This window comes from Eumetopias jubatus, unplaced genomic scaffold, assembly GCF_037043125.1.
Source record: "Eumetopias jubatus isolate StellerSeaLion01/CBP00866 unplaced genomic scaffold, mEumJub1_p1.0 scaffold_4, whole genome shotgun sequence".
In the NCBI taxonomy this organism is placed as follows: Eukaryota; Metazoa; Chordata; class Mammalia; order Carnivora; family Otariidae; genus Eumetopias; species Eumetopias jubatus.
This window is the reverse complement of record NW_028274810.1, coordinates 88,362,985-88,380,632: the sequence shown is the minus strand read 5'-3', so window position 1 is coordinate 88,380,632 and position 17,648 is coordinate 88,362,985. Positions and strand designations below refer to the sequence as shown.

At 41.9% G+C, this 17,648-nt stretch overlaps 1 protein-coding gene and 1 long non-coding RNA gene across 4 annotated transcripts in view; one reads left to right on the top strand and one right to left on the bottom strand.

Annotated features, from left to right (window-relative positions):
* Window positions 1-531: 531 nt before the first annotated feature.
* Window positions 532-15,824, bottom strand: LOC114216956 (uncharacterized). The gene is made up of 3 exons (XR_003610884.2): window positions 15,691-15,824; window positions 8,649-8,707; window positions 532-1,066 (listed from the first exon to the last, which is right to left on the bottom strand). It is a non-coding gene; the product is annotated as an uncharacterized LOC114216956 (long non-coding RNA).
* A 107-nt stretch (window positions 15,825-15,931) lies between these two features.
* TMEM50A (transmembrane protein 50A) overlaps window positions 15,932-17,648 on the top strand; it is a 30,563-nt gene continuing 28,846 nt past the window's right edge. For 2 of the 3 annotated variants that reach the window (XM_028113622.2, XM_028113620.2), the window contains exon 1: window positions 15,933-16,078. The gene's annotated coding sequence lies outside the window, so the exon portion shown is untranslated. Of the gene's footprint in view, window positions 16,079-17,648 lie in introns of all 3 variants that reach the window. The other variant, XM_028113621.2, reaches the window with a different exon arrangement.

Genomic DNA, 17,648 nt, shown 5'->3' with positions numbered 1-17,648 from the left:
TGGACATTATGTTGTTTCTACTTTTTTGCTATTATGAATAAAGCTGCTATGAGCACCCATGTACAAGTTTTTGTATGAACATATGTCTTCAGTTCTCTTCGGTACATACTTAAGGGTGGAATTGCTGGGTCATTTGATAATGCTGTGTTTAACTTTGTGGGATTGCACCATTTTACATCCCCACCAGTAATGTATGAGGGTTTCCATTTCTCTACATCCTTGCCAACACCTTATTTTCTCTCTCTCTTAATTTTTAATGACAGTGGGCATGAATTTAAAGGAGTTTTGGTGAAAAGAAAAGCAAAGAATTGAGCTGGTGGCTAGAGAAGGTGGTTGGATCAAGCTTTTTTGTTTTGTTTTGTTTTGTTTGAAGATGGGCTATATTATACATAGCATATTTGTATACTGATGGAAATAATCTCGTAGAAAGGGGAAAATGGATGACGTGGGAGAGACGTTGGACAGTTGTGGAGTCCATGTAGTAGGAGCAGGAGTGAGGACAGGTCTACTGAACAAGGGGAGGAGCTGACCTTACATGTGAGCACAGACAGTTTATTCAATACAACAGGTGATGCTAGGGTCTGAATATTCCTGCCCCCTCCATTCATATCCTGAAATATGACCCCCAAAGTGATTGGATTAGGAGGTGGGGCCTTTGGGAGGTGATGAGGTCATGAGCGTGGAGCCCTCCTGATTGGAATTAGTGGCCTTCTAAAAGAGACCCCAGAGAGATCCCTCGCCCCCTCCACATGTGAAGAGCCAGTGGTGAGAAGTCAGCAGTTGGCAACCCACGATATGGTCTTCACCAGAACCCGGCCATAATGCACCGATCTTGGACTTCCAGCCTTCAGAACCACGAGAAGGAAATTTTTGTTGTTATAAGCCACCAAGTCTGTGGAACTCTGTCATAGCAGCCCAAATGGACTAGGACAAGTGGGAAAACAGTGTGAATCCAGGTGGAGGTAGGACAGCTTGGTGGTGAGCACCTGTGGAAGTCCTCTTGTTATTTTTTTTCCCCAGTGAAATAAGCAGCTGAGATTGAAGAGAAGCAGGAGTTATTCGGGATCTGAAGAGAAAGAAGAAGATCCAATACAGTCATCTTGGGTGACACTGACTAGAAATAGAAGGACAGCGAGGCATCACTCAGAGCCACTTGAGGTTGTGATCATGAGTTTAAAATTAGCCCAGTCAGTATTATTTTTTTCCAGCATCTGATCTTCTCTTACCATATTAGAAGTTTTCAATTTTCAATGAATGGAATTAATACTGAGTTGATGTTACATACACAAAAGACATTTTTCAATTTGCTGTTTTTATGTTAATTGGAAATGCTTCATGCTAGATTTTATTAAAGTTAAGGACTTTAGATAACAGCAAAGAGTAACACATCCTGGTTCCATTTTTCTGTCCAAGGTAATTAGAATAAACAAGGATTTTGTTTTAGTGCTATTATTTCTCTTGAGGATAATGTTGCTGAATAAAAAAGGATGTGAAACTGACTAGTTTTGAGTCTTTCCCTCTACATATTATTTTCAGAAAAGGGGGAGACTAGAAGTAGATGGTAGCTTCTTTAAGGATCTGGTATTCTCTAGAAATTTCTGGAATTCTGAATTATGCTTAGTCATCCATTCATTCAGTCAACAAGCATTTTCTCAGTATTTCCTCTTTTACCAGTTACAGGAAAAACAAAACTAAAGTAAATATGATTCCTACCTTGAAATACATCACAGGCATCTGGATATTACACTGTTTTTAGAAAAGGTAGATATACTTTTATTTGAACCAAGAGAACTTGGTTCTATGTCGTATCACATAAAATTAGCACTTTTGATAAAGAGAGAATGTTATGAAATTTGTAAAATGAAAAGTTAAGACACATTCATAAGTTTCATACATTACATATAAAATCTTTCTGGCGGGGCCTCTACTCTTTCAACAGTGCCCAGTGTGCTCCGAAGACTGCTTGTCCCAACTATAATCAGTCATGTGCTTCATGGAATCTTAATGAGAATATGCTATTAGAGTCTTCAGATTTTTATACTTTCCTTTTTGAGAAGTCTTTCAAAGAATTAACAATTTAGCGAGCCTGGTAGTGCTTGTGTTTCAGACGGCCATCGAGTTCAAGGGCAGAAGCCGGAGTCCTTTGGCTGCAGGACACGGGGATGGACAGTGTGTGGCAGTGTTTAAATGCTGTCGCCACCCTTCTACACATTGACTGCAAGTGCATCCCAGGATTATATTTTTCTATCGCTCTGTCACAGTTTGTTTGCCAAACGGAATACAGGAAACAGACAGTTTTCTTGTACAATTCTTAAAAAATGGTCAAAAGGAACTCCATTGCCAAAGAAAGGAATAAACACAGTGTAGTCCCTGAACATGGCTGTCTGTAGGTTGTTACTATGGGGAACCTTAGTTTGGTCAAAGGATTATTTTCATTGAAAATTCTGAAAGATCAAGGTTCTTTTTGGTTCCATAGTACTTAAAAAATAAAAACAAAAGATGAGCAAGCTATCAAATTACCAAGGTTTCACTTATATAACTGTAATTACAGATAAAAAATTTGATTGTGAACTTATTTTTCCAGGACTTTTAAATTATGAGCATTATTTGAATGAAAGAGAACCAGATTATTCGTTATTTAAAACTGAAGTTTATTTCATGGATTTTTTTTTCTCTTAGAGTACATAAAACAATGAATTTGACACTACCCCCTAAACATAGGGGCGAGTGTGTGTACCTTCCTTATTATCCTCCACATTCTAAGATGATTAATATCTTCACTCATAGTGATTGATATCAGACTAGGTCATTAAACACAGAAATTTATTTTTTTCACGGTTCTGGAGGCTGGAAGTTCAAGCACAAGGTGCTGGCAGGGTCAGTTTCTGGTAAGGCCTCTTCCTACCTTGCAGATAGTGACCTTGTTACTGTGTACTCCCATGGCCTTTTCTGTGTGCATGTGTGTTCGTGGTGTCTCCTTCCTCTTCTTATAAGGACACCAAGTCCTGTTGGATTGGGGCCCCACACATATGACCTCATTTAACATTAATAACTTCTTTGAAGACCCTATCTTCAAATATAATCGCATTCGGGGTTAGGGCTTCAACATATGAATTGGGGAAGGGGGATACATTTCGGTCCATAACAGCACTTATTAACAGACTTTATGTAAACTAGGGTATCTGGGTGGCTCAGCTAGTTGGGTGTCTGCCTTCAGCTCAGTTTGTGATCCCAGGGTCCTAGGAGCAAGCCCTGCATCGGGCTCCTTGCTCAGCGGGGGGTCTGCTTCTCCCTCTGTCCCTCAACCCTCTCTCTCTCTCTCTCTCAAATAAATAAATAAAATCTTTAAAAAAAAAAAAAGACTTTAGGAGCGCCTGGGTGGCTCAGTCGTTAAGCGTCTGCCTTCAGCTCAGGTCATGATCCCAGAGTCCTGGGATCGAGCCCCACATTGGGCTCCCTTCTCGTCAGGAAGCCCGCTTCTCCCTCTCCCACTCCCCCTGCTTGTGTTCCCTCTCTCGCTGTGTGTCTCTCTGTCAAAATAAATAAATAAAATCTTTAAAAAAAAAGACTTTATTTAAAGATAATTTTATTTTATGGTTACTGTCCTTGTACATAAGCTTTCTCAGTATTTCTCTGCCTTTCAAATATGGTGCTATCACAAAGACTTTGCTTGGAGAAAATGTGATTCCTTATTTCCCATGTTGCCATTCCATTCCAATTTACTATAATACAGTTAGATCTGTTGAGTGCTCAGTGTATTCCAGGAATTGTCCCAGATTCTGGGGACACATCTATGAAAGAACCATTGCCCCTGTTCTTAACTCAAATCTGACCAGACCTTCAGAAATTCAGAAAATTGCTACCTTCAAAGACATCTAGGAGTTTGGGAGTCCCAGATTGTGAACCACCCTACTTAACAATTCAACTTGCTCGTTAAAAAAAAAAAAAAAAAGTATTTTATGCATTAATTCACTTATTCAACCAATATTTTTGAGCCTAAGATACAGCAATAAATTGGATAAAGTGCCTCATGTCATGAATCTTGTCTTTTCATGGAAGAGACAGACAATAGGCAAATCAACAGAGACTATAATGTCAGGTAGTGATAACTGCTTTGAATGAAAACAAAGCTAAGGAGAAAAGACAACTTGTGGGGGAGGCTGCTATGCAAGACAGGGTGTGAGGGAAGACCTCGCTTAAAAGGTAACATCTGAGCAGAGACTTGAAAGGAGTGAAGGAGCTCGTGTGGGTGTGTGGAGGATGAACATTCCCAGTAGAGAGGCCAAGTTCAAAGGCTCAAGGGCAGGAGTGTGGCGTGTTCCAGAGCTTGTGACAGAGCAGAGCAAGGCCCAAGTAATGGTACCGATGAGGTATCCAGGAGCTAGAGCATGAAGGCTTTTGTTCTACAAGACGAGAAGACATTTGGAGAACAAAGGTAATAGAATCTGATTTATAGTTTAAAGCCTCTCAGCTGCTGTGTGGAGAAAAGATGGGTGGGGGTGGAGGCCTAAGATGAAGCAGGGAGACAACTGCAGTGATTAGAATGAGAAACGAGGCTGGATGGCACTAAAATGATAGCATGGTGTGCTGGGTGTGTGTTGGGGGGGAGGGGTGTGGTGTGTGTGTGTGTTTTAAAGCAGGCCCAACAGGTGTTATTATCACAACTGATAAGTAATTTTTTAAAAGATTTTATTTATTTATTTATTTGAGAGAGAGAGTGAGCGGGAGAGAGAGAGAGAGAGCACAAGCCAGGGGATGGACAGAGGGAGAAGCAAACTCCCCGCTGAGCAAGGAGCCCCATGCAGATCCCATGATCCTGGGATCATGACCTGAGCTGAAGGCAGACGCTTAACCAACTGAGCTGCCCAGGCACCCCTGAACATTTTTTTTTAAAGATTTTATTTATTTGAGAGAGAAAAAGAGAGAGAGAGAATGTGCATGAGCAGGGGGAGGGGCAGAGGGAGAGAGAGAAGCAGACTCCCCACTGAGCTGGGCATCTGACATGGGGCTCTACCCCAGGATCCAGAGATCATGACCTGAGCTGAAGGTAGACACTTAACCGACTGAGACACCCAGGTGCCCCTCCTGCTGAACATTCTGAAAGAATAATAGAACAGCAAAAAAGGCTATCAAATGAATAAAGTCATGGTCCTACAGCTGCAACAATTTCAGGGACCTTGACCCAACTTCAAGAGATCCACTCCTGCCCCAAGTTTTGCCCCAGTTGATAGAGATGCCTGTCAATACTGTACTCAAAAGAGACATTGGAAAAAGAATTGCCTACTTTTAAATGGAGGGCCTGTTAAACAATCCCGTTGCCATGTAAGAAGAGGGCCCTCATCTCCCAGACTCTGGTGATCACTGTCAACCGTGACAGGCCTCCGAGAATTTGCCTGGTAAGCTACTTCCAATAATTCCTTAAATTAACAAGGAAAATTAAACTACACTTAAATGGGGACATTTCTACCGTGTCGATAGATACCAGAGCAACTACTCTATTTACTTTACACCCCACCATTATACATGAAACCCCACCATTATACATGAAGAACTTGGAGTAATAAAAATATCTTAGCAGTGGAAGTTTCTATTCAAGTTCAAAGAGTTTCTTTACTGGAATCCATAACTGTTACCCTTGGCCCTTTCTCTGAAGGTCATACCTTTCTATTATGTGATTACTGCCCTTGTGAATTTCCTAGGTAGAGACCTGCTTTCTATATTAGGAGGCCACATAAAATTTTCCTCAGGAGAAATAGAGTTTTCAGACTCATCAGACACTGAAGCATTATGTGTTCTCCAAGTCCAAATTGATTGTCCCAAGGAGACTATTCAATTCGATGGAAGTGTAGATGCGATAGATCTCTCCGGAATCCTTGATACTCTGTTGGCCTCTTCCACAGATGTGGAAAAAAATCAGAAGTACCAAACCCATTAAAATTCAGATTGATCTTTCTGAACTGCTTCCTCCATACCCCTTAAAACCCAAGGCCAGAGAGAGCTCACTCCTATAACAGAAGATTTAGTAAGTCAGAGGTTTATTCCCTATATCAGCCCTTGAAATACTCCTGCCTTGCCTATGAAGAAACCTCATAGATGGGGATGGAGATTTGTATAAGACCTTAGAGCCATAAGTAAGATTGTGATACTGAAAGTTCCGGTGGTAGTGTAGTGAGTTCAGCTATGTCCATATACAATAAAATAGAAGAAAGACAGTATAGAAGAAAGTAAAATCTACCAGATGTACCACCAGCCTGTCGCACCATTATTTTATTGCTAGCTAGCTCCTGTTACCCATCATTCTTGTCTTTTATAATATAAATAATGATTTTTAACTTTTGATAATGGAAAACTTCAGGCATATACAGAAGTAAATATTGCAGGAGAAGAGACCCTCATCTACTCATCATGTTACCTCAACAACTACCAACACTTGGTCAATCTTGTTTTATCTATACATATATCCAATCGTCTTTCTCACTGGATTATTATTATTATTTTTTGAGAGAGAGAGAGAAAGCATGGGAGAGAGGAGGGGCTGAGGGAGGAGTAGAAAGAAAACTGCACAAAGCCTTAGCCATATACTGCCAGTTAGCACCGCTGTGTACAGGAGAGCAAAATGAACAAAACCCTGTGCCCCTCTCTAGAAAATGTCTAATAATTTGCTAAAGTTTAAGTTTCCAATTCTGTAGTTATACTATGGTTACCACCCATGCCATTAGGGTACCAAAGTCAACTTTTGCAACAATGCTATCCAGAAAATTCTTAATATCTTACTAAAGTTTAAGTTTGCAGTGTTTTAAAGTTCAATCCATATGGATAATGGAATGCGAATCAACATGGAAGCTGGATATGGGTTAGTCCGAGTTCTCCCAATTTACTTCACTATGTCCAAAAGCAAATCACATAAAACTTGGAGCCTGTTCCCTCAGAGGATGACTATGACAGCTCAGTTTTCTTTCAAGCTCTAGGTCTCTAAGTCTTTAACAAATTGACTTTGAGTAGCACTGCCTCTTGTTGGAGTTAGAAGAGAAAGCTTAAGTGCTCTTCACAGAGTTCACTGCAGTTGAAAATACTCTAAGAATAAGGTTGAGATATAGTAGCTGTGACAGTTTCTCAGACTTCCCTTGTTTCTGATGGACAGGTTTGAGGAGTACTGGTCATTAACAAAATGGGCACACAGGGCAAAACTAGTCCCAGGTCTTTGTGACCAGTGTGTTGTCTAAATATGAACTCTAAATGAATTCAGAAATCTGCCACTGGTTCACCCATTTTTGTTTACAGGGTTATATTACAGCCCAGTATATTCTCATAGGGAAAACTTCGGGAATTGCTACAAGAAGCAGTTGACTTATGTTTTTATTTATTTATTTTGCTCTTTTTATTTATCTCTAGAAGCATGTTTGGTGGGCTCCTCAAAATCTTGGGTAGGGACTTTCCAATATATTCCTTGAAGCCATTTTTTTAAGATTTTTATTTATTTATTTGAGAGAGAGAGAGAGAGAGCGTGCATGAGTGGGGGGAGGGGCAGTGGTAGAGGGAGAGGAACAAGTAGACTCCTCTCTGAGCGCAGAGCCCAAGCTGGGGCCGATCCCAGGACCCTGAGATCATGACCTGAGCTGAAGTCAGATGCCCAACTGAATGACCCACCCAGGCACCCCTTGAAGCCATTTTTGAGCATCCTCTGGACTTGCTATCATGTTAACAAACCGGTAAAAATCAGGTAGTCTAGGAACATAGGCACCAAGAAAAGTTTTAAGTTATTCTATAATTTTAATTTGGTCCTTTTAGGGTCTAGAAAATCACTTACAAGAGCTCAAAGTTTGGCTTGAGTCCAGAGTTTAAATTCTGCTGAGGCTAGGATCCCTGGTTCACTAGAAGGTCTTATCTTAAAAGGACAACTGATACTTAGGGGGTTTGAAGGGAAAGGGCAAAAGATCAAAGTGGTTAGTGGGTTCAGAATAATCAGGTAGAGGAGGATAAAGAGGAGCAGAGGGATTAGTTGGAGGTTGCTCAAGTCACTCATGTCAGAGCTTTGGCCTTAAGTTTTTCATTGGCTTGTAGTGATTCCTCTAGAGAGTCTATTTTAGAGTCGTTTTGTCTTTTGGGGGCCTCTATACCAATCAAGGAATGCATTCCATTGTTTTGGCAAGGTTCAGGATCATCTCTTTCAGGGTACCCCTAAGGTGAACTATCTTATCTAAGTTAAAGTTTCCCCAAAGTGGCCACTGAAATTCCACATTATCCTATGTAGAGAGCACCCATTTCTCCAAAAACGGTAAGATCCTGGTGTTAAATGGATATACATATAGGAAGTAGGAGTTTTTGAAAGAAGTGGGTAAAGAGTTTTAGACCAATTGGAATGAATCTTTGCCTTAGATTCTCTAAAATGGCTGTATCTATAGGGATCCTGAGAATTTTACTGCTGTCTAGAAACACAGGTAATCATGCATTTTTCTCCTCTTACAAACAGAAGGGTAACCAAGAAGGTTGAACAAAACACTGATATACACAATAAAGTCAGAGAGCTCAAAACATAAAGAAAATGGAGCTCTGATTTAGGAGAGACTTAGCCTGGAACTCCATAGTCAGTGAGAAAGCAGTAGGCACAATTGGGCTCATTAGGTACTGGCACCTGGTTCCTTACTCACCTGGGGGCTCTTTAGGGCTCTTCTTCAGATCCCATTTCTGACACCAGAAACTGTCAAAACTAAAATCAGATCAAATTAAAATGTTGAGTTTATTGTGCATACAAAAGAACAGTTCGCAAGCTAGGAGACTTCAAACCAAAACTAGCAAGAAGTTCAAACCAAAAATGGCAAGAAGATCAAAGTTCAAACCAAAAATGGCAAGAAGATCAAATACAAGATGGCTTATAACATGAGACTGATAACTTTGCAATGATGCATTATTACAATGGGTGTTTCACAGGCATTGGTTAAAAGTGATTATCTTAGGGGCACCTGGGTGGCTCGGTTGGTTAAGTGTCCGACTCTTGATATTGGCTTAGGTCATGATCTCAGTGTTCTGTGATGGAGCCCTGCAACTGGCTCCGTGCTCAGCTTGGAGTCTGCTTAGGATTCTCTCGGGGCGCCTCGGTGGCTCAGTCGTTAAGCGTCTGCCTTCAGCTCATGTCATGATCCCAGGGTCCTCGGATCGAGCCCCGCATCAGGCTCCCTTCTCCACGGGCAGCCTGCTTCTCCCTCTCCCACTCCCTCTGCTTGTGTTCCCTCTCTCACTGTGTCTCTCTCTGCCAAATAAATAAATAAAATCTTAAAAAAAAAAAGGATTCTCTCTCTCCCTCTCCCCCTCCCCCTGCTTGCATGCGTGCACTCCCTCTCTCTAAAATAAAAAAAAGTGATTATCTTACACCATTTTAGTAAAACAATTTAAGTTTTGTTTATGATTATCAGAGGCATTTACAAAACAGAGCCTAAACTAAATTTTGCTCACATTCATGAAATAAGCTAGGTTAAGTTTTGCTTACATGGCTTACCTGGTTTAATCTATTTTTAAGGCTCGTTTCCATTTTATTTTAACAGACTCAATTCGACCTACAAAGCCCTTCCTTATCCCCTCAGCCAAAAGTAATTATTTGGTGGTTCTCTTTAGCAAAAGATAATTGGTACCACAGTAGGGGAAAATCTCAAAGAGAATCTACTTAAAACAGGAACCAAAATTCCATAGTTACGAAGGTAAAAGGACTGACTGTAGGGACAGCCAATACAGGACAAAGCTAAAACAAACTAGGGGCGCCTGGGTGGCTCAGATGGTTAAATGTCTGCCTTCGGCTCAGGTCATGATCCCAGAGTCCTGGGATCGAGCCCCACATTGGGCTCCTGCCTCAGTGGGGAGCCTGCTTCTCCCTCTCCCTCTGCCTCTCCCCCTGCTCATGCTCTCTGTATCTCTGTGTCTCAAATGAATAAAAATCTTTAAAAAAAAAAAAAAGCTAAAACAAACTAAAAAGCATACACACAGACCATAATAAAATAAAAAATAATTATACCTAAGTATTATTATTTAACATAAAAATATGAAAGACAGGTATCTGCTTGAAAATATATATTCCATTATTTATCTTTAGGTTACCTATATGCCATTATTTAAATAGGACTAGTTAACATTAACAGTTAGTAATAATAGGACTGATTAAATAATGTATGAGAAACATGTAACAATATTTTTATGCCTTTGTCTTCTCTGATACAATAATTAACTTTTTTTAAACAACTATTTAAATTTTAAAGGCTATATTAATCTTTAGTCTTAAGATGTAAAATACGTGACTTTTTTCTTTTAAAAAAGATTTATTTATTTATCCTAGAGAGAAAGAGAGAGAGTGTGAGTGGGGGAAGGGGTAGAGGGAGAAGAGAGAGAAAGAGAATCCCAAGCAGACTCCGCACTGAGCATGGAGCCCAACTCTGGACTTGATCCCACAACCCATGAGATCATGACCAGAGCCGAAACCAAGAGTTGGACCGTTAACCAACTGAGTCACCTAGGCATCCACAAAATATGTGACTTTTTAAAAGAAGAACATAAATACAATAAGATGGACTAAACAGATGTGGCTATATTTATTAAAAATGACAATGGCGGGCACCTGGGTGGCTCAGATGGTTAAGCATCTGCCTTCGGCTCAGGTCATGATCCCAGGGTCCTGGGATCGAGTCCCGCATCGGGCTCCCTGCTAGGCAGGGAGCCTGCTTCTCCCTCTGCCTCTGCCTCTCTCTCTCTCTCTCTCTGACTCTCATGAATAAATAAATAAATAAAAACATTTTTTAAAAAATGACAATGGCATGTTTCTTTCTGTCTCATAATACAGGATATTTTTACTCTTTCTGTTTCCTTTTCCAATAATACTTCTGTGAACTGCCTGCAGCCTTTAGGACATCTTTCTTTTCTTTTATGTAGCAGTAAAACTGAATATAGTGAAATATAAATTTCTCTTGACTTGTAATTGTGCTCTTACCAAGCCCACATTACATCGATTGCTGGTGTTCAGTCCAATGCAATAACATCAACTGAAACAGCCTCTCAACACAAACATTTGAGCATGGAATACTTTGGATTTTACTTATGAGCAACAACAGGTTCTTAGACTTGTAGGAATTTTGTTTCCAGCTCTCCAAAAATGCCCATCCATTCTTTATCTATAGGCTTTTTTTGGTAGACCAGCTGTTTGTCAATCAGGTCCTTTGCATCTATGAATTCAACGGAGAGGTTGTCCGTGTCTCAAATGTCCATCATTTTTAAACATTCTGAAGCACACTGGATATCACTGTAAGTTAAACCTCTCTTTCTCAGGGAAAATGGTTTTCAAACACAGACATAATTTGATTGTGAAATTGAAACTGGATTCCAAGTAAGTCATCATTCTAGGAAAGAAATGGAGAAAGTCTTGTTTAATTTAATTTGGTTGCCCTTTTCTGATGACATTTTATTCAGTTCTGAAGCAGTCTTCTTTCCAAAAAAAAAAAAAAAAAAAAAAAACGAGTCATTTCTTCACTGTATGAGTTTTTGTTGCAACTTATACATAACATCAAATAACTCAGGTGCAGGCAGTTTATCTTTTTCTAGGCTCCTGAGAGTTTCTTCAAAGATCAGCAAGCAGGTCTGGAGAAACAGCAGATAAATTTCTGTTGTAGTCTAATCCTTTTCTTCATTCTCATCTTCAGTGTATTTCCAAATTAGAGAAGGACATTCGTCTTTTCCCACACTTTGAAAATAGGATTTTATGGTTGGCCAACATTTTAACATCTTTTCTATGGCTGGCAAGTGACAACCATCTTGTAGGCATATGTCTGAGGTGTCTATCTCCTTCCATTTCTAAAAGTCAAAAAGTCTCATTAAGTGTTTCTGCGTGTTTTGAGGAAACTGAAGTCACTAAAACTTTCATTATGAAAGCCTCAATGTCCAAGAAAGCAAATCACAACCCTTTTTAGCAGTCTGTGGTGTGCAAGGTGTGCCAGACATTTAGCAGATGAGATGCTTCCATTTTCTTTGGTAAGAAGTTTATAGACTGAATGGAATTTGCTGAAATTTACATCTGTACTATCTACCGAATATGCAGATAGGTGAGCCAAATCTAGTTTGTATTGCTATTGTATCGTTTGCTTGATCTTTTGTTTAATGTGTTCTAAGGTTTCATTAAAAATCTTCATAGCCATCAAGAAGACGATTTGAAACTTCATTTTTCAAATCAAAGTACTTAAGAGCTAGGGCGAACATTTTTTATTGCCATAATACAACACATCACTTGATATACTGTAGAAGGCACGATTATTGGTAAGATCTGACAGAATCAGCTCTACACTGTACAGGGCCAATACAACTGTGATCAAAATTTTCCCTTTTGTTCGCCCACAGGACATTTTAGTTGCAACCTCTGAATCAGGAAATGTAATTTTACCCAGTTTCATAGAGCAATCAAGGGAGCGAAAAGATAACATAGGTTCAATCGTGTGGTATGCCCACACTAATTCAGTGGCTGTTCTTTTTTTTTTTTAAGAGAGGGCGCACGCGCTTGTTGGTGGGGGGGGGGGGTGATGGGCAAAGAGATCATCTTAAGCAGGCTCCACATCCAGCGCAGAACCCAACTTGTGACTTGGTCCTGAGATCATGACCTGAGCCAAAATCAAGAGTCAGATGCTTAACCGACTGAGCCACCCAGGTGCACTGTGGCTGCTATTTTTTGATTGAACACAGGTGTCTTTTGGGGAGATGAAGACACTTTTCATTGATTCAAAAGTACTTGCTTGTCTCATTCCAGACTTGTGGTACTCAGTCTCTTCAGGTTTTCATACCCCCTTCTCTACCATGCCCAACCCCAAATTCTTTTCTGCAAATTGTGCAGTGTGCTCTCTTTGGATCATTTGTCTCCCTAATCCAGTTGTATGTGTCCTTCCAACTGTCATTAAAGTAACACAGCCATTTAGTCTTCTTTTTTTTGGTATTGTCTGGGTCATGCTGGCATCGACATTGTACTCACTCTCATTTTCATTATCTCAATTCTTAGAAAGCACAGTCACAATATTCACAAAGTTAAAAATTAAACTAGCGCTATCTCCCTCCAAAGCACAAGAGTTAATGCTTATGATTAGACTGTTCACACTCATGATTAGAATTTAAGTTGCTCTGAGAGAATGCTACAATAGATACATTATTGTGAACCACAAATCTTGGCTGCCAGTGTCAGTGGTCAACAGAAGGCAGATAATCACCCGATTCATTTGTCACTAAAAACGGTGTTGTCTTCCTTTTGGGGGGGCATAATATGGGTTTTGTATCTCCTCCCTTCTTCCAATCTATGGCACTCATTGTTAAAACCAGGACTTTTTACATCTGGGAAGGGTTTCTTGGAATATAGGACTTTCAGGGCTAGTCCCAATCTGGTGTGGTTGGTCACCAAAAATAGAATTGACTACTCTCCCATTTCCATGAGTGAGAGCTTGTCTAGTATTTTCAGATCTGCTATTTTGACATTAACAAATTATATTTAGCTAGACTTTCTGAGAAGTGTATTCTAAGGTAAATCAAATAAAAACGGTTAACCAGATCTTTCTGGCTACAGTTTTTGGGTTTTTTTTTTTTTTTTGAAGGTTCTGTTTGGATAAATCTGGCTTACCTGAACTTTGCATTATTTGGTATAGCTGTTACAAAATTCCATTCTTTAGCTACAAGAACAGTACTGAGACCGGGTGGCAAGTCAAGGTTGGCTATTCCCAAAGAGTCAGCTGGGCTGGCTTTTGCTATTTCTAATAGCTCCATTGTACGTAGAAAAGACAAAAACAAGCACTCATTAATTCTACAACGTATTCCAAAAAGGGTAAGAATGAGCCTGTACTTTATTATAAATTAAGCATGTACTTTATTATAAAAGCAACATAAAGGTGCTTACTTATGTTTATAAAATACCTGACAATTATTGTTAACTCCAGTAAATGTAAAAAAATGGCAGAGACAAAAAAAATTAAAGAAAAAGGAAAACTTAATACCGCTCCCCCCAGTTATTAGTTAACTTACTAAAAGCTGAAGGCAAGGGGCGCCTGGGTGGAGTCCTTAAGCTCCTGCCTCCCGCTCAGGTCATGATCCCAGGGTCCTGATTCTCCCTCTCCAGCTCCCCCTGCTTGTGTTCCCTCTCTCTCTCTCTGTCAAATTAATAAATAAAATCCTTAAAAAAAAGCTTAAGGCAAGATTTGTTATAGGCTGCTCAGAGCTGCTAAACTAACCTTAAGTCGTTAATAACCATTAAAAAGGTTCTACGAAGAACTGCCTGCAGTATATTACCCACCCCCAGCCATTTAACAGTCATAATTAATCTTTTTTTTAAGATTTTATTTATTTGACAGAGAGAGAGTACAAGCAGGGGGAGGGGCAGAGGGAGAAGCAGGCTCCCCACTGAGCAGGGAGCCCGATGCGGGGCTCGGTCCCAGGACTCTGGGATCATGACCTGAGCCGAAGGCAGACGCTTAACGACTGGGCCACCCAGGCGCCCCAGTCATAATTAATCTTTAATCCTGAGGGGTAAGAACTATGTCCATTTAAAAATAGGCTAAACGGGTTGTATTGTCCAGTTTTGCCTACTAATCAGCTAATGCCCTCCAAATCACAAAGCTACAGATGTTATGCATCAAAGGAAATTAAACGACATAACCTTGGTTCCTAGCTTATTCACATACTGTAGCCTCACATGTAAAAGAGGCGAACCTTGCGTCCCTCTTCACGACAAATGACCCATGCAACCTTAGCAAAACCCCTTGAGCAAAACGGATTCTGCTCTGCGACCTCTTCCTGGATCTCTTCCTCCAACCGCTGCTTTCTTTCGGTTCCGGGGCCGGCTCCGACTCCGGGACGACGCCCGACTCGAGCCGCTGGAGCCGGACCGACAGCTTCTGAGCGGCCGAACCGGCTACAAGTCGTTCATGTAGACAAGATTTCACTGCTTCTGGCTTTTGAAAAGGGTCACCTCCCCAAAACCCAGATCGTCTCCTTAACATTGGCTTCAACCTAGATGACTTTCCCGCGAACGGGATATTTAGCCTCTTGAGGCATATGTGGCTGTCACGACAGCCGGAATGACCCTGGCATCCAGTGGGCAGAGGCCGGGGATGCAGATAAACACCCTACAGTGCACAACAGGACAAGCCCTCATAAACAGAATTATCTGGCCCCAAATGTCAGCAGTGCCTTTTTCTCCAACGGGAAAAAACGTCAAGTCCCAGAAGAGGGTCAGCGCGCCGGGGACTAGGAGGGCACAGCACCCGCACGCTCACCCGGAACCTCCCCGCCTCCTGGGAGTGACTCCACCCCTTATGGAGGCGGAGCTACATCGAGGGCGGGCCCAGGCACTGGGAAAATAAACAAGACTTAAAAACTTAGGGGGGGCGTGAACCCAGAACCGCTTTTTTTTTTTTTAAGATTTTTATTTATTTATTTGTCAGAGAGAGAGAGAGAGAGCACAAGCAGGGGGAGCAGAAGGAGAGGGAGAAGCAGGCTCCTCACTGAGCAAGGAGCGCGATGTGGGACTCGATCCCAGGACCCTGGGATCATGACCTGAGCCGAAGGCAGACGCTTAACGACTGAGCCACCCAGGCGTCCCCCCAGAACCGCTTTTTGCACCACGCGGGACCCCGCACTTTTCCTGTCACTCTGAGATAACTGACGAGCCGACCGCGGCACTAGAAAGCTTACCACCTCACGCTGGACGAATACAAAGGCCCAACAGACGCTTTCCTTTGGAAGGTGCAGTCAGACTACCACTCCTGAGGTGCAGACGCGAACTGAGCGCCGCGGAAATTCCCCAGCCCCCGGCACCAGGAGCACCCACAGACTTTGGCGCGGTGGGCGTGGCTCCCTCTGGCCCTCCCCCCGCTCTTCTCCTCCCGCCCCCCCACCCCGAACTGCTCCCTCAGCCCCGCTCCCCGCATGCGCGACCGAGCTCCGGGGGCGGTGCTGTTTCATCCGGGTACCCGGTGGCGGGTGGCTGTTTTGTTTTCTTGGCTGAAAACTGGGAGAAAGTGAGGCGGCCCCGCGCTGCGCGACACCGGGCTCGGGACCGACTGCACGGGCGGGGCTGGACGTAAGTGCCGAGCAGGAGTGGGAGAGGGGATCGCCGCCACAGGCCCAGAGGGTTCGGGCCCGGGGCTGTCTGCCGGGCTGAGGCTGACGGGGTCATTATCTCCACCTTCTGGGAGGCTGCAGGCTCGGGCTGTGTCTCCCTGGACCCTTCCCGGCCGCTTCCTCCCGGACGGCCGCGTGCGCACTGCGCCGGATTGCAGGACAGCGCCCCTCCCCGGGATGTCCCGGGATCCGTGGAAATCACTGTGATCTCCTCCTTGAGGGTTGGAGAAACAGCCCCCGAGAGCGAGTGTCACCCCGCGGGTTCACGCGGCGGGGGGTGGGGGTGGGGTGGCCGAGCTAGAACGAGTTCCCACATCCTCTCAGCTCGCGTCCACTCCAGACCTGGAATCCCGGGTCTGGGGGCGGGCTTTGCGCAGCAGGGTGCGGGTAATAAACCCAAGAAGAATGGACTCGGATGGGTTGGGGCGGGGGCATAGAGATGAACCGAAAGTAACACACCCTGGATTGCACTTCCTCCCAGGGAAAATGAAAGGTGAATTTTCAAAACTGGGCTTGTCTCCAAAGCATATTAACACTGGTTATAATCACAGGTGTTAATATTTAATGCTTAAAAGGGATGTTACGCTTGGACTCCTTGCTCTTCTTTAGAATATCATGGTTTTGGGCAATCAGAATTGCTCTGTACAGAGTAGCTTAACAGACGGATTTAGAGCCTCTGTAGGAGTTTGGGTGTGTCTCGATAATTAGCAAGTTATACCTAATTCAGGCTTTTTCAGTACTCTGAAATAGCGATAGTCTGGATGTGTCTTAGGCCAGGTCTGCATAACTGGGTTCCGAGGAGTGTTCTATGTAATTTGTTAGGTCGGCTGTGGTAATTCATCTGTAGTAATTCAGCAGTGCATTTGGGGGGGGGGGTCTGAATTAATATTAGCTTCAATTTTATGCTTTCTTTTGGCTGGAAAGACATCTCTCAGAATCAGAGACAGATATTAAAATGAAATGGGTGTTCTTTACATAGAAATAACACCAAAAATCAGGATTGGTTCTGGAAAAAATAATGAAGTGAAAGAAAGTGATGTGAGTAGAAGACCTGCAGTGCACTGTTTAATTTCTTAATCTGAGTGTGAAGAAACACATGTTCTATGATAAAATGTGTAAATTCCCAAGACAAATATTTTTTCATTTGAGTGCATGCTTTAACTGAGAGCCAAAGTTTATCTTTTTTCTCTCCTTCATGTTAGTGCTCCTGGATTGTAAATGTTAAAATCACATAATAACTTGGTTTGGAATTAAAATTAATAACCATTATGAAATTTTTCCATATGTGGATACCCACCTTTGTTCATATTTCTTAAATATACCAAAACTATTTTAAATTAAAAAAAACTAAATGAATCCAAATTTTGTTTACCAAGGTTTTAATGTGGAGATTGATCAAAATTAAATCAAATATTCTGAAAAAGTATATGTAGCCAAGATAAAGTATTTAACTTTTATTAAATTATTCCTGAACTGTTAATTATTTTCTAGGAACATAACTCATGTTTGAAGCAAGTAAATAGGAGTAC